Source organism: Equus asinus, chromosome 4, assembly GCF_041296235.1.
Source record: "Equus asinus isolate D_3611 breed Donkey chromosome 4, EquAss-T2T_v2, whole genome shotgun sequence".
Lineage (NCBI taxonomy): Eukaryota > Metazoa > Chordata > Mammalia > Perissodactyla > Equidae > Equus > Equus asinus.
Window position 1 is genome coordinate 99,509,579 of NC_091793.1, and position 16,599 is coordinate 99,526,177.

The following is a 16,599-nucleotide window of genomic DNA, read 5'->3' on the forward strand; positions in this document are numbered from 1 at the left end:
GCCCAGCATGGAGTCCAAATTCAGCTAGTAAAGATGGGAAGACAATTTTCTTCTGGATCCCGCTATTGACTTCCTTCAGCAGTTCTCAGAAAACTACAGTTGGACAGAGAAGTGCCAGTTTCTGTCTGCCTTTGGACAGAACCTGCTATACCTCTACTAAATGACCATCTGGCTCCAGACCCCTCAGGGTCAGCTGATTCCCGTAAATCCATGGTCTTCCATCAGGGAGGTTCATGGGACTCCCCATCAGGGAGGGGGAACGGGCTCCACCGGCCGAGATTTGAGTTCGATGAGTCTGGGTCAGGGTTGACACACAGTTCCTCACCCCCATAACCCAAAGCCTTGAATTTCATAGACATAAAGGAAAGACAGAAGGGAACTTGAGAAATGATCTCAGTTGACAGAAGACAGTCTCACCCGATAGGGGACCATCAGCTCACGGGTTTCAGCTAAAGATCAGCAGAGGTGACATGCTGCAGAGCCGAATGGAGCAAGTAATTGGCACTTCTCCCGCCTGCTTCATCCTCTCCTTCGCTGGAGAGACATCACTAGATATCAGGAATCACTAGGCAGGAATCTCCTCATAATTAGTCCCCAGGACAGCCAAGTTCTTGCCACCTGGGGAACAAAGGCAACCCCTGGGGTCTGTCAGGTGCAACTCACGGCCAGGACCTCAGTGGGAGGCTGGCTAGAGGCAGCCACCCCAAAGCCAGAGGACTCACCCCTCCTAAAGGGATGCTGCGCTCAGTCCTGATGGGGACGGGGGCAGGGGATGTGTGCGGGGACAGCCTGACCATAGCTCAGCAGGAAGCAAGCCATGTATTTATTTATGGTGAGGACCACATTTCACCCTCAGTTTAGCTGGCTCCAAGCGAGCAGTGCAATCTCAGCTCTGGGAGGAATTTTGTGGTTCGCTTTCTCGGCAGCTGTACTGGGACAGGTGTGGCCATAATGCTGCTTCTACTGTCAACAATAGCAGCTGGCACTTTCTAAGTACTGTTCTAAAACATGTTATTAATTTGTCAATCCCCATTACGACTTTATCAGGTAGGTACTAAAATTATCCCACTTTATAGAAAAGTGAGGCACAGAGAGGTTGAGTAACTTGTCTGTGATCACATGGTGAGTGAGTGGAGGAGCTGGAAGGTGAACCCAGGTGTTCTGCCTCCAGAGTTCTCCATAGCTATATGAGGAGGGGGCACCAGGTGGGTCCACAGTTCTGTCAGGTCAACATTCAGGGATCCATCTGATCCAGAGGGAAGTGGTGGCAAAGGCACCATCTACCTAATAGGATGGTTAGGGTTGGTGTGGTCTGGCATGCAGGGTCGAGGTTTTTGTGACTAATGTTGTAGATCTGGGAGTGGGTGACATAAAAGCACCCCCAGAGTGTTCCAGACAGGTATGGCTGGTGAAGCAGAGAGGCAGCACCAGACACCAGCCACGGACACCTAAAGGGCTGGGGAACTCCAACTTCTGCTTTCCCTGGACACACGTTCCAGTATCAGGAAAGAGAAACCAGAACCCAGCTCCAAAGTGCACGCCCTGGTACACCAGCTTCGATCCTGTCCAAGGCAGCTGTCATTGTCCTAAAGGACCCGTGGCTTCTTCCCTCCTGTCCCCTCAGCCAGGCCTCTACCTGCAGGGGGCCCTTTGTACCAGGCTTTGGAGCCACAGAGGAGAACCAAATAGAGCCTTCCTCAGATGTCTATAGCTGGCACTGTCTCTGCATGTAGTTCATAAGCCACCTACCCTCTCTTCCTGTGGGTCTGCCCATGAGATGCCCCCCTGCAGACCTTAGGGAGAAGAATGAGCTGAACGCATTGTTAGAAGTCACCACTCCTGCCACATCAAGTAGGTGAGCAGGAGATACTGAATGGTTCTGCTGGAACAAGAGAGCAAAGGCGTGTGGATGGAGGAGGGGACAGCTAGGAGAAGAGAGAGCAAGAAGGCAGAGTTGAGAGTGTCCAGAGAGTGGGGGCAGAGGCTGAGTAGGTGGGGGCATGGCTGCTCCCTTGAGTGGCTGTGGGGTGGTTGGTAAGAAGGCAGCCCAGCCTGCGGGCTGCTGCAGAGTGGAGGTAGGAGAATAGAAACTTGTTGGGAAGCAGGGCAATAAGGACCTGAGATGGAAATATGCGGACTTGACCAACTGAGCAAGGAAATTCAGGGACAGAACTCCCAGGAAGAGCTGTGTCCTAGACTGGACAAAGCCGTAGTCTCCATCAACCTGTGTCTTCACTGCTGATCTACGTGGGGACTGGCTCTCAGAGACAAACGTACACCTGAATTGGCCTTTACTGAACAGGAAGAGGTGAGAGAAAAATGGAAAGCAACAGGTCTGAGACCCCATCTCAAATGGAGCCTTGAAAAAAGAGACCCCAGTCTCAATACTTATACATGCAACCAGCTAAGCATTTTCTCTCTACACACATGCACACACACACACAGAGTACCAAGCAATGACCCCATCCTTGGGGCGATGTTCTGGAACTGGGCCACAGTCTTATTATAGGAACTTTAGAACTCCAGTGACTAAATCCCCTAGGATAAAGTCCAGTGAGGCTTTCTTGTTCTATATTCTGTTCTCCAGTGAATGCTGGTGCAGTGACCTTCCAGCTGACAGGCAGAACCGCAAAGCCAGATGGTGTCTCAAATGATCATCCAGTGCCTAAGGAACAGACAGGACACCACCCAAATCTCCCCCAATAACCACAGTTGCCTCTCAGTAATTCTTTCTGGGAGGGAGACTGGCCCGATCTCCATCCCAGAAGAGGGAATAAATTCTTCTTAGGTAGAAATGGTGCGTAGTTATCGTGTTTTAAAACCAGACTCATAAGCTGACCCTTATTATTTATCATTCCTTAAAGCGTAACTTTTTGTTGGAATCTCATCATTTTAGATCCAATACAATTCCTCTTTCAGATTCTGTCCATCCCGTGCATCAAAGTTGCTTAATAGAGAGAGTGAGGCTGCTGGGGGTGTACTTATAGCGGGGGAATCTCTACTGGAGGGCAGGGGTGCACTCAGGGTGTCTGTGAAGAGCAGATAAAAACCACAACAATCCAATGGTACTTGTCCAGCAGTCACAGGAAGGCACACAAGCCTGGAGGTCTCTGTGGCCAGCAGACCCCATCTTGCACCCTGCTGACCTTTCACCTGAGGCGGTTGGGTGGGGAAACCCAATGCTTGGGTTGAACCTTATTCTCCCCACCACCTAACTCCTGGATCTCTGAGTTGGTGTTGCCCAAAGTGTGGAGGGCTTTGGACTTGCCAGTCTTTCCATTCAAGTTCTCTCTATTCAGTCCTTCAGTCCTGAAGTGAGGAAGAAGAGGGGAACAGAGGCTGCAGAGCGGGGGCACAGGCTGCAGGCCAACCCCACTGAAGTGCATGGTCTGAGGAGTCCCCACGGAGAGTACTGGGGATGGATGTCACAGGGCTCAGGGCCAAGTTTCCCCAGAGCCTCAGATTCTCAGCAGCGATTAATGCAAAACCCCCCTGGGAAGGATCTGACCTTGCAGATTCCACCTAAAATTGCTCAGAGAAGTAACCCTAATGACAGACAAGTGTAAATAAAGTACCCCAGGGTTCTTCTCAAACTAGGAAGTCATTTAAAGTCATAAATCTTCCTACTTCATGCAAATTTTGCATTCTACTCCATATTTATTTAATATAAAATAATACTTTAATTATTTACAAGCAAATTATAACTTTCCCCCATAAGTCTTCAAATTAAAATTCCTGCTCTTTGGGGCCAGCCAGGTGGCACAGCGGTTAAGTTCGCACGTTCCACTTCAATGGCCTGAGGTTCACCAGTTTGGATCCTGGGTGCTGACGTGGCACCACTTGGCAAGCCATGCTGTGGTAGGCGTCCCACGTATAAAATGGAGGAAGATGGGCACAGATGTTAGCTCAGGGCCAGTCTTCCTCAGCAAAAAGAGGAGGACTGGCAGCAGATGTTAGCTCAGGGCTAATCTTCCTCAAAATAACGGAAAACAAAACAACAAAATTCCTGCTCTTTTTTTCTTATTCCCTGCAATAGGACTTAATTGAGAGTGAGCCTACCCTATCTGTGACTACCTTACTTGGAATAATAAAACTTTACCATTTTTCTTCTGACACCTGAGCTAACAACTGTTCCCAATCTTCCTATTTTTTTTTCCTGCATTTTCTCCCCAAATCCCCTCAATACATAGTTGCATATTTTAGTTGTGGGTACTTCTAGTTGTGGCATGTGGGACGCCACCTCAGCATGGCCTGATGAGCGGTGCCATGTATGCAGCCAGGATCTTAACCAGCGAAACCCTGGGCCACCAAAGCGGAGTGAGAACTTAATCACTCGGCCACGGGGCCGGCCCCTAAACTACCATGTATTGACAGTGGAATTCTGGACTGGACACTGTGCTAAGTGTTTTACATGTATTCCTTTTATTCCACCTTTTTAAAGATATAATCCACATACCATAAAATTCACCCTTTTAACGTATATACTTCAGTGACTTTTAGTATATTCACAAGCTTATGCAGCCATCACATCTAACTCCAGAATATTTTCGTCACCCCAGAAATAAACCTCATACCCATTAGCGATCATTCCCCGTTCCCCGACTCTCCCAGCCCCTGGCAACCCCTTACCTACTTTCTGTCTCTATGGATACCTGTATCCTTTCAGATCATCCTAAACAACTTTGTGAAGGATGAGAAAACAAAGCTCTGAGAACTTTAGTAACTTGCCCATGTCACGTATGTAGTAAGTGGCTGAGCCTGGTTTCACACTGAAGTCTCTGACTCCAGAGCCTGTGCTCATAGACACTTCCTCACCCTGCCACCATGGCTCTCATCCTCTCTGGGTGCCCCGGGTCAGCCTGAGCACACCCAAGGATGGGGCCCTCCCTCATGCCTGCCTTCCATGGAGCCAGGTCCCTTGCTGCCATGCAGCAGATCCTCTCTACACTGCTGGGGATTAAACCCTCCCCTCTTTGCATGACTTTGGGATGAGGTTTGTCCCCATCTCAGCCGGGACACTGAATCCTACCTGTAGGATAGGACTTGTGCTGGAAGTAGGGGTCTTGGCTGAGAATAAGGATGGGACCAATTGCATGGAGCTTAGAGAGCAAGGAAGTGCCAAGAGGGCAAGGCGAGGACACCAGGTAATCCACCTCTCCCACTTCAGATCTTCAGGCAGTTTAGACAATTCATCCTGTTCAGAACCTTCCCAGGGGGCTGTCACACACTGAGGACGTGGCTGATAACCCTTGGTCTTTTATTTGGAGAAAAATCAAACCCACGTGATTCTTTAATAATCAGTAAATGTTTCCAGGACAGCAAACGGAGGAGAGCCGGGATGAGAGAGGAAAGCCCCCTGCAGCTGTAGCGGTCTAACAATTCCACCATTAGGCCTAATCGCCAAGAGAAGCCATTTCTCCAACTTGTTGGCTCTGGATGTGAGCTGCTCCTTCTGCCAGAGAAAAGACAAAAGTCCTCCATGGCAGCATTAGGTTAATGCCCCTGTTTAGTGCACCAGCAGGAGCGCTGCGGATGCTGATCCCATATGTTTCCACGCGTCTGCAGGTGGGCATCTTCTGCCTCCCCTGGGGCCTCTCCTCCAGCGCTGTTGCCAAGGGAAGCAGGGGAAGATGATGACTTTCAGCTGTGACCTTTCTGCCAGGAAATCTCTCAGCTGATCAGTTCCCAATACGTTTAATGTGATATTTGCGGGGAGGATGACCTTCATTAAATGGTAAGGTCAAGAGCACCATTGGCGGAGGGAGCCAAGAGACATCATAAGAGTGACAAGGAGACAGTCAAAGAGGAGGGACTCACCCCCCGACCCCCGGGGTGTTGAATGAATCCAGAAAGATTGAAAAAGGTCTCTAGGGCAACAGACACAGCTTCCCAACCTTGACGGGAGCTGAGTCACCTGCTGGCTCCCCAGCAAGTCCCCATATACTGGATAAATAAAGCAAAGAGTAAAATGAGGCCTGGCTGCCTCAAGGCTCACTGCTGAGCCCTCAGGAGAAGCCGAGCTACTTAATGTAATTCAGCTGGTGAAAGGCACGGACTTCAGCAGTTCTGTCCAGAAGCTTCCTACCCATCCTAAAAAAAAAAAAAAAAAAGCCAAGATCCCAAAAAAGTTTCCTAAGGGCCCGTGGAAAAAGCAATCAATAGAAAGAAGCACAAAGTGTAGCTGCCAGTGAGCTTTTTAAAGTCTGCATATGGTTTGCATGTGCCTGCAGAGACCAGACAATCTGAGCATTCTCAGGTAATATCCAAGGTAAAATATTATTCTTATGGCCCTAAAGATGTCATTTCTTGGTTCTTGTCAGTTTCTCCCCCAAGTCCTTTGAAATACAAACACAGTTCATGGAGGGAAGAAACAGCATGATGAAAACAAGAGAGCGTGTGTTTTGGGGTCAAGGACATCTATATTCGTGTCCGCACTCTGCCTTTTACATGCAGGTGACTGGGCAGGTTATTAAAGTTCTTTTAGCCAGGGTTTTATTACCTGCAGAATGGGATTATCAGCTGAGGTTCTTGGGCTACAAGTCACAGACAGCCTCACTCTAAATGCTCAGACAATCCAGGAGTTGAGTGGCTGACATCACCGGGCCCAGGGGGACAGACACAGCTCAGTCTGGGCCTGCTCCCTTTCTGTATATCTGAGCTCTCTGCTCCACCACATGTCGAGCAGTAGAGGAATAGCTGAGCAGTTCCAGGCCTTATATGCACAGAAGTCAGGAGACAGACAGACACTATCTCCTCCAGTAATTGTCTCTTAAGAGAAAGCAAATTTCTTTCCTAGAAGCCCTCAGCTATCTTCCTGTTGTATCCTATTGGCCCAAAGAAGCCACATGCCATTTCTTAACTAGTTGCTGTGGCAACACGAATGCCATACCCTGATTGGTCGAGAGCTGGGTTTCTCAGCCTATTGATGGCAAATGACTCCTCTTGGATCAAGTAGGCCCGCTTCTGGAGCTGGAGCTGGGAGTAGAAGCCACTTACTGGGAAGGCTGGGGGAGAGGGACGGATGATGATGCTTAGGTAGGTAGCAATGCCCGTACAAGTTCACATTTCACAGAAGACTATGAGAATTAAATGAGATGTGTGGAAGTACTTAGCCCAGCCCCTGGCACAGAGTAAATCTCAGTAAGAGTTTCTCAGGGTTGAAGGCAGGGAAGAATACCAGATGAAGTGAAACCAGAAATTAATCACTCACATATCTTGGGCTACAGGCTAGAAAGCATGCTTCTAAATTACTTGAAATTCTACTCCAGGAACTAAACCACCACCTCACTACCCCCTAAACAAAGATTTAGTGTATTAGAGTTAAGACCATCCTCAGGATGCTTTAAACTCTGGAGTAGGAATCTGAAGACCATTTACTGGCTGGGAGATACAACATCTCAGAGCCTTCATTTCATTCCATTAATTTGCCCATAGTTAATTTCCCCCTTTGTAAGTGGCCTTATATTGTTTCCAAAGGTGCCCAAAATGCCACAGTACTGTCCATTAAAACTTTCTGCAATGATGGAAATGGTTTTTGTGTTGTCCAAAATGGCAACCATTGGCCACATGTGACTGTTGAGCACTTGAAATGTGGCTAGTACAACTTTGCAGTTGAATTTTCAATTTTCGTTACTTTTGATTTAAATAGCCACATGGGGCTAGTGACTACCATAATAGTGCAGCTCTAGACTAGCTTCCTGCAGGCTAAGACAGAAGTTTTTGCTTCCTGCAAATCTCGCCACAGCTTTGAGTCGAGCATGGGACCCTTCAAGGGCCCCCCATAAATGTATCTGATCAACCAACTAAGCGATCCCAGTTTGCACAGAATCGTGAATAGACCTGTTGAGCAAAGGTGAAATAACTGACAGCTCGCAGCCGTGTGGTATAATAGAGAAAAATGGGATTAACCTGGGCACTGAGTGAAGCGCTGCTTGCTCCATGGTCCGCAGCAAAAGATTGCTTCATCATCCAGGGCACTGTCAAGCCTGTTCCTGCCTCAGTTTGCATGTGTGCCTGTTAATTGTTGGTGTAAATAAGAATGGGCCTGGAAGAGCTGTCCCCTCCTTGTCTTCCTGGCTCCTGGCCCTGCTGTGTGAGTCGATGGCCTTGATCTCCTGGTCTCCTGCTCATTTGGACACTCGCTGAGATGTTACAGGCTTGAAAAGAGGGGAAAAACCCTCTCCAGGAGCTGAGCAGACTGAATGCATTCTTGACAGCTGAGAGAATTTCCCACCCCACCCCCCCCACCACTGTGTTCAGGAATCGCCACCGCTGACACTCTTGCAGGAGGAACAGTAGCCCCCATGAATAAGGCCCTTCTCAGGGCTGAACGTTTCCATGGGGCACATTACCTCTCTCTCTCTTGGCGGAAAAGGCCAAGCTGATGGCTCCATGATCCTTAGGTAGATGTGGTGTCCTCCCTCCATTGTCATCGAGATGATCGAAGCTCTGCCTTCTTTAAATTGGATGCAGAGGGTTTAGATTTGGGGGTTGTCTTTCTGCTGCAGTGGGGAGTAGCTTGTCTAAAAAGCTCCCGTGCTTCTGAAGTGAGCCGGGAAGCTCCATTCGCAGATGAAATCTCCTCTCTTCAAGGTATTTATTACGGTGTGTGCGCCACCTAGAGGCTGCTGTCTTAAATTCAGACTCAGTTTCCAGCCACCAACCTGTTGTGTCTCTCTCATTTTTCCATGTCAAACAAAAGACCTCGGAAAACCTGTCTTTGTCAGTAGACCCCATTTTGCTTCTACCTCCTCAAAGCTGGCTTTCTGTGACCTCAAACCCTCCTCTCACAGAGTCCTCCGCCTAAGGGAGGGCTGGAAGTCTTACTAGCGCTTTCTAGTTTCTGTCAAAAGAAAAGAACTTTTCAGCCTGTCTTGAGACTTAAGAAAGATGAGACGCCCAAACTTACAAGAGCTCTCTGGGTCCCATGAGATTCTCTGAGCTGCACTTTGGCCAGGTTCTTCCGTGTGGGGCTCGATTGTCCAGGACTGAAAATTCAGTCCATCTTCACTCCCTCCTGTGGGCACATCTATGCCACACAACGTGGATTAGGAGCTGTTGCCAGGGATGGGCGCCATGTTAGGGGGACCAATACCAAATATTTTATTGGTGTCATTGCTGTTTCTTTTATTGTGGTAAAATATACATAACATAAAATTTACCATTTTAACCATTTTTAAGTGTCCAGTTCTGTGGCATTAAGTACATGCATAATGCTGGGCAGCCATCACCATTATCCGTTTCCAGAATTTTTTTGCTATGCTCAAGGAAAAACTCCATCCCCATTAAACAGTAACTCCCCGTTCCTCCCTCCCTCCAGCCCCTGGTAACCTCTATTCTACTTTCTGTCTCTATGAATTTGCATATTCTAGGTACCTCATATATGTGGAATCATATAATTTTTGTCCTTTTGTGTCTGGCTTGGCCAAATATTTTCAGTTGTGGCCGATTTACTTGGGCCGTAGATGCATGGCTTTCCTTTCTGTTTTCTCTGCAGTGGAGATGGGAAAGAAGTCAGCAAAATGGCCTTAAGCGTTGCCCTTGAGCCACTGCCAATCCTGGTTGCTCTCTGGCTGGGTGTGTGTCTGCAAATAGCTGTGGTGTTGAGGAAAGGAGGGGCCACAGCTCCATCCTCCCAAATCAAATGAGCAAGGTCCATTGTTTGGGGGCTGAGGTGAATCAGGCCCTGGCTGGCATTTCCTGGCCCAGTGTTAAAGGGTTCCCGAGAAGACTGTCACTGCGAAATCTGACAAGAGGAACTGCTACTGCAGAGCCTGTGGGTAACTAGAGGATCTGACCCTGGAGGTTTGGGGCCAGAAAGGCAAGAGGCAGCTCTGAGTGTCTAGGTTTGCGGGTCTGGGGATCACCTGAGGATTCAAGGAGCGTGATGTTTACATTTCTTTCTTCCTCCATTCTCTGGAAAATGATTGTGTACTTTATAGTCATTTTTTTTTTTTGAGGAAGATTAGCCCTGAGCTAACATCTGCTGCCAATCCTCCTCTTTTTTGCTGAGGAAGACTGGCCCTGAGCTAACACCCATGCCCGTCTTCCTCTACTTTATACGTCGGACGCCTGCCACAGCATAGCTTGCCAAGCAGTGCGTTAAGTCTGTACCCAGGATCTGAACCGGCGAACCCCAGGCCACCGAAGCAGAGTGTGTGAACTTAACTGCTGTGCCTCCAGGCCAGCCCTATAGTCATCTTCTTATTGCACTAACAGAACGGACCCTCTTCTAGAAATGGCTATTACTATATGTGTAGGTTTCAGTTATTTTTATATTATGAAACTGTAATTCTGAAAATGCTACTTCCTGGGGAGAAGGGGAGTGGAACACCAGAGTGAGACATCATAATAGTAACAACTAACATTTATATAGCATTTAATGGTTTATAAAGCACTTTTCACTGACGTGATCTCATTTCTCATCCCAGAGAACATAAGGAGGTAGAGAGAGTTTATAAGTGGCCCGAGGAAGGGATGCATTGTTTATTGGTTTCAAGAAAATGGTGATCATTTCAGATCTGCAAATGGGCTTCAAACCTGAGATATCTCCTTGGCTGAAAAGAAGGACTCAATAGGAGGTTCCCCCAGGAACAGGACAAGAGGCATCAGAAAACATATTTGACTGGGAATGATAGCAAGTTTGAGATGTGCAAGGCACCAGCACGTACCTGGAGCTGACCTCCAGGCCAAGGATTTTTTTAGTCAGCAAGTAGGAAACATGGAGTTATATAATATTAACTTATTTCTTTGCAGGACTTCTCAGAGCCTTTAATATGTTAATGTGCATTGTGACTTCCCAAAATGGAGCTAGAGTATACAATGTTTCTCACACATATCTTATAACGGAAAGTGTTTGAGACTAATGTTTCTTAGGACACAGTTTGGGAATTGCAGAGTAGAGAGGGAGAGACCAAGATCACCAAAAGGTGGAACCAAAGAGCTTTCCAGAGGGGAGAAGGAAGCTGAAGATCTAAGCAGAATGGTCTGAAGCCCAGAGAAGTAGAAGAAAGCAGGAAGGGGCTTATTCCTGAGTGAGTACAGAAGAATTCCGAAGGCAGACCGTCAGCTGCGGAAATTCCCGTGGCAGTCTGGCTCATTTGAGTGTGGTCAGTGCGGCATCTGCCTTTCCATCTCTACCAGGCTGACAGCAGTGGGATCAGGGAAAGCCCCACATCCCCTCAGTTTATGGGGACTCCCTCAAACTGGGCACACCCCTTTACAGGGCAGCTCAAGGACACCTCAAGTCATTTAGTCCTTGTAGGAATCACTTAAAAGGAACCGTCACCACAGGCCTTCATTTTACAGAGGAGGAAATGGTGTCTTAGAAATCCTGAGTATCTTGTCATTGGTCATACAGCTGGGAGATGACAGAGCCCAGTTGTGAATCCAAGTAATCTTAGGGGCTCCATCCTTAACCATGAGGCTTTACTGCCTCCTCATATGTAGAAAAGATTGCTAGTTGCCTCATCTTCTCATTCATTCTCCCTATCTACCTTTCCAGAAGAATCTGTCTTATTCCAGAAAGCCAAGACTGTATTTCCTCACCTCTGTTCAGCCTGGCATGTTCAATGAGATGTAAGACTACCCTGCTGCAAGACACACAGTCTGCTGACATTTTCCTGATTCCTCCTGCCTAAAACTTGGAGGTGATGGCTAGAGTTTCAACAGCCATTTTGGACCAGGAGGTGTCCTTGAGGATAGACATCACGTGCTGAGGATGACAAAGCAGGAAGGTAGACATCCCTACCAATCGTGGAATCAACATGCTTGCTTTGGGTTGCGTAGAACCAGAGACAAATTAGCCTTTACTGTATTTATTGTATTTTTATTGTAAAGCACTGTTATTTAGGTTTTCCATTCTATGAAATGAAACTAATCCTAACAGATGCACCAAGACATATTTCAAATCGTGCTTCCCGGTGTTAATTTCTAACTGCCTGCCGCATCAATGAATAATTTCCTGCATTAAGCGCTGTTTCCCTTCCACACCCCGTTCCCCAGGGAATCATGTTCCCTCCCTGTCTGACTCAAGTCCTAAGTCCCAGTGACCTTTTCCAGACCCACCCAGCCTCTCCCTGTCCAAATCTAGCAATCAATACCGTAGCCACACATCTGGCCCTGTATTCTTTCAGCACCATTCAAAATAGTATTAGGAATGTTTTTTACCAATGACTGTTTCAGGAGAAGCATGGTTTATTGTAAAAAGCGTTGACCCTGTAGAAGAATAAGGGAGTGGCTGTGCCCTTTGCAAGCTGCAAGGTTGTAAGAGGAGCACCAGGAGGTGATCTCTTGCTTGACGTGAGCCTGAGACCCCCTGACTCGGCCGGTAATGACTTTTCCATTTTATAGGAAGCAGATGGGATTTTAATGGACTGTGACTATTGTCTATTTTCTTTAAGCAACATACACCGAGATCGATGCGCCCCTTCCAGGCAACAGGAGGCGTAGTCATGAAAAAGAAGGTGACGTTTGTGAATTCCTACTTAAACTCTTTCCTTTAGAAACTGTGTTTCTTTGCTTTTTTTATTCCCCCCAAATAAAAAAAGGAGACTCCAGCCCTTCTGTTTTCTAGAGGAAGTAAGAGAGTCGTGATTGGATAGTACCACAACGCCACTTTTTTTGCCCTGAAGAAAACAAAACCCCCCAAAATGGATGATTTCTTGAGAGAATAAATATTAGGATGCTCTTAGCTGGGGAAAGAGGGGTCAAGATTGGACTGAGCAGTGGAGGACTCATCCGATGGCTGGTAAAATTCTACCTTCCGACAAAGGTACTTACTAGAAGAGTTTTCACTGTGTAGTAATTCACAAAGCTATACACTTGTTTTATGTGATTTTCTGTGTTTATATTATATTTAACAAAAAAAGCAGAAAAGGGGGGAAAGGCCATGTCTTCCCATTGGAACTGTCTCCCAGTCATGTTCTCCTGTAGATAGCTGTGGCATTTTTTGCCCTGCCCCCATCGCCAAGGAAGCAATGCCAACTCCTGAAAATGGAAGAACCCCATTTCTGCAGAGGGAGATGTGACAATAATAATTGCTCACATTTCCTGAGCCCCTACTCCATCTGGTTATAGCTGAAAAACTATGATATATATTTTCTCTTTTAATCCCTACAGAGATGCCACAAAACAGAGTTTCCTTACAGAGTTTCATTATCCCCATTTTATGTCCATTTTATAGATGAGGAAACTGAGGCACAGAGAAGTTGAGTAACTCATAGTTAGTAAGTGCCCAGGCCAGAATTCAAATGTAGGCCATCTGGATTTTGCTTACCATCCATTTGAGTGGGGCGGAGGGCGTGGGGGGGCGGGGAGCAGAGTAAAACCATTGTGGCTACTTTCTATCTCCAGGTGTCTTGCATTTCTGTTTCATTGAAATAAGAATAAAACATAGTTTTGCCAAAGACAGAAGACATTCCTAATTCCGGCAGGCCCTTAAACAGTTGTCTTGAGCCAATTTGGTTGTGCCAACAAGCTCCTGTTTCTTTCCGAGTGTGACAAATTCTAGTGACCAACCATCCTGGTGTGCCCAGAACGGAAAGGTTTCCTCAGACTCAGGACTTTCAATGCTAAAACCAGGCAAGTCCCAGGCAAACTGGAAGAGTTGGTCACCCTAAATGGGAAGGGACAATCTTCCCTGGAACAAAGCTCAGGTGACGACTGGGTCACTATGATGCATCTGTGAGCTATGAGCCCCGTTGGAGAGCACACCAAGTAATGATGAGCCCTGGCCTCTCAGAGCCTGGCTGGGCAAGGAGCTGCCTGGGATCGAATCAACTTCCTAAAGCAGAAGGCCGAATTAATCCTGACACCTAGAGAAAAAGAAATCGATGATGGCTTAGGAATGGTTTGAATGAGAATGGAATTTGCATGTCTTTATATTGGGCCATAAATCCCCCTCGGACTTCCCATGGTCTAGACCGTGTTTAATTCCGTCCGTCGCTCTGAGACGGCACTGCGGTCTCAGCAGACAAGGATTTGTGCACCCTGCTGTAATCCCTTGCCGTGGAACAGGGCTCAGGGCATCCACAAATGTCACAGGCGCCGCTGCAGCTGGCTCGGTGTTGTTAATAATGTTCGGCTCATTGTCGGAGGAGATAGGATTCAGCAGAAGCCACACGAGTTGCCACCTGCATCCTTTTCCTCTGGTCGTGTAAGGAATAGGAGAGGGAGACGTGGAACTGTAGTGTCGAGAAGGTGGAGGGGTCATGGGAGGAGTTGCCTAGCCAGGGGCCTGGGCGAGGGAGGCAGGTGCTGCAGTGGGTAGTGGGGACAGGTAGGGGAACAGGAACATTAAAAATGACCAGCACGTGACGAACTGCCATTCATATTCCTCACTATATTTCCTTCAATATTCACTCAACAAATATTCATTCAGCACCAGCTGAGTATTTATTCTGCGCACTGGGGATCAGCAATGAGTATCTGCCAAGCCCGTGGCCTCATGGAGTTCCATTCTGGTGGGGGAGCCACCCACCTGGAGAAGCCTGCGTTCTAGCGCCTGGGTCTCTCACTCTCAATGCCTTCGATGCCTGACCATTTTAGACTTTATACCTAGAATGTCAAAGTACTATCCTCAAGGATCTGTTGAAAAGGAAACATTTTTTAAGAACATGGGACTTATTTGGAAGCTCAGGAAGGGTGACTGGTGACAGCTGCTTCCCGCTCTACCTATCCTTCTTCCTCAATGAACACTTCTAATCCAATTTTAGGACCCTCAAGGACAGCCGTCCAGGTTGTACACTGCACAATACCATAGGGCACCATATAATTAAATTATAATAGGTCCCCCTGGACCTGCGCAACCTCAGGCGATACTTCTGTCCACCACCATCTACCTAGTGCAGAAATCCTATCACCACACCCTGCCCAGGGGTGAGGCCTTTGAACTCATCCAGAAAAGAGGGTTTATCCTTCTCGACTTCTAGTCCCGAAATCTTGACAGGTTTCTTTGTTCCTTCTAAAATGCAAACTGATATTACTCTGCTCAAACCCCTTTAAGTCAGCGGCTTGCAAACTTCAGTGAAATACATCTTAGATTGTGACCCAGCACACACACACATGTGTAACTAAAACCTTCCTCTCGACTCCTTACACTGCGCTCTCCTTTCTGCTGAGGAACGTACAGAGGTTGAGAGTGTGACTGTGGAGCCAGACTCTGGGCTTCAATCTCCATTCCCCACTTACTAGCTGTGTCACTGTCTTAGTTTGCTCTGGCTACTGTAACAAAGCACCAGAAACTAGGTGGCTTAAAATTTATTCTGTCACAGTTCTGGAGGCTAGAAGTCGAAAATCAACGTGTTGGCAGTGTTCTTTGAGGGTTGTGAGGGAGAATGTGATCCGCGCCTCTGTCCCAGCCTCTGGTGGCGGCAGCAATCCTCCGTGTTCCTTGGCTTGTGGATGTTTCGCTCCAGCCTCTGCCTCCATCCTCACAGGGTCTTCCCCCTGAGTCTGTCTTCACATGGCCATCTTTTTATAAGGCCACCAGTCCTGTTGGATTAGGGGCCCACCCTCCTCCAGTACGACCTCAACTATGACATCTGCGACGACCTTATTTCCAAACAAGGGTACCTTCTGAGGTCTGAGGGTGAGCACTTCATCCCTGTTTTGGGGGGGACACCATCCAACCCGTAATGGAGGCCTTGGGCTAGTCCTTCAGTTTCGCTACCTGCAAAATGGGGATAACAGTGGTATCCGCCTCTGAGGATCAATGGGTTAATAGCAAATAAATAAAACTCTCAGAACACTGCCGTGAGTGTAGTAATGACCGCTGAAGAATTCACCATTATTATTTTTATATGTGGGTAATGAACCACGGTATTGACGTCACACCCACATTTTAAAGAACATTGCTTTCAATGTGCCCAGCCCATTGCTGTGAGAATAGAATTTCAGCTCCCCTACATGATTTCCAAGTCCTTCGTGACCATCCAGCCTCCTCCATCCCAGGATCCCTTCTCACGGTGGACTTCTTTCAGCTCCATGAATGTGTCATAATCGCTCCTGTTCCCAGGGCTTCACACAAGCTCCCATTCTGTGCCTACCCCAATCATCTGGAAAGCTCCTACTTTATCCCTCAGGTCTCAGTCAAAGAGCACCTCCTCCAGGAAGTCTTCCCTGACCACCAACTATGGGTTACTGCCCCGCAGTTCTCCCTGCATAGCACTCACACATTATATTGTTAATGCCAGTTTGCTTGTCCTTATTGTCCCCTACAAGCTCCCCAGGAATGGCATCTGACCTATTAACTACTGTATGCCCAACACCAGCCACGTTGCCTGGAAAACACTCTTGGCTGCCTACCAGTAGCCATTTCTTCACCTAACTGAACCTGATTTTGTTCTGATACCAACAATTCTAGAAGACTGAGAGACATCTTAGGGAAAATCATAACTGACCTGTCCCAATCATGGAAACCCACTCATGTTGCGAGGAACTCATCTAGGGATGGGCACTGTGACCCACTCCTAGTCCACGAGACATGAGGGAAGGTGTGCGGGGGCCACTTCTGGGAAATAGTTCCAGGAAAATTCTAACGCGTCGTGTGAGAGGTGAGGGCTGTCTGCAGGTGAGCGGAGCGGCAATCATCCTGCAGTC

At 47.6% G+C, this 16,599-nt stretch overlaps 1 protein-coding gene and 1 long non-coding RNA gene across 2 annotated transcripts in view; one reads left to right on the forward strand and one right to left on the reverse strand.

Moving 5' to 3' along the window:
• The window catches only part of DAPL1 (death associated protein like 1), a 92,019-nt gene that overhangs the window by 10,400 nt on the left and 65,020 nt on the right, over window positions 1-16,599 (forward strand). The gene's annotated exons all lie outside the window — the stretch shown is intronic.
• The window catches only part of LOC139045193 (uncharacterized), a 35,872-nt gene continuing 33,762 nt past the window's right edge, over window positions 14,490-16,599 (reverse strand). Inside the window, exon 5 of the long non-coding RNA XR_011503089.1 lies at window positions 14,490-15,670. This is a non-coding gene — a long non-coding RNA (uncharacterized lncRNA). The remainder of the gene's footprint in view (window positions 15,671-16,599) is intronic.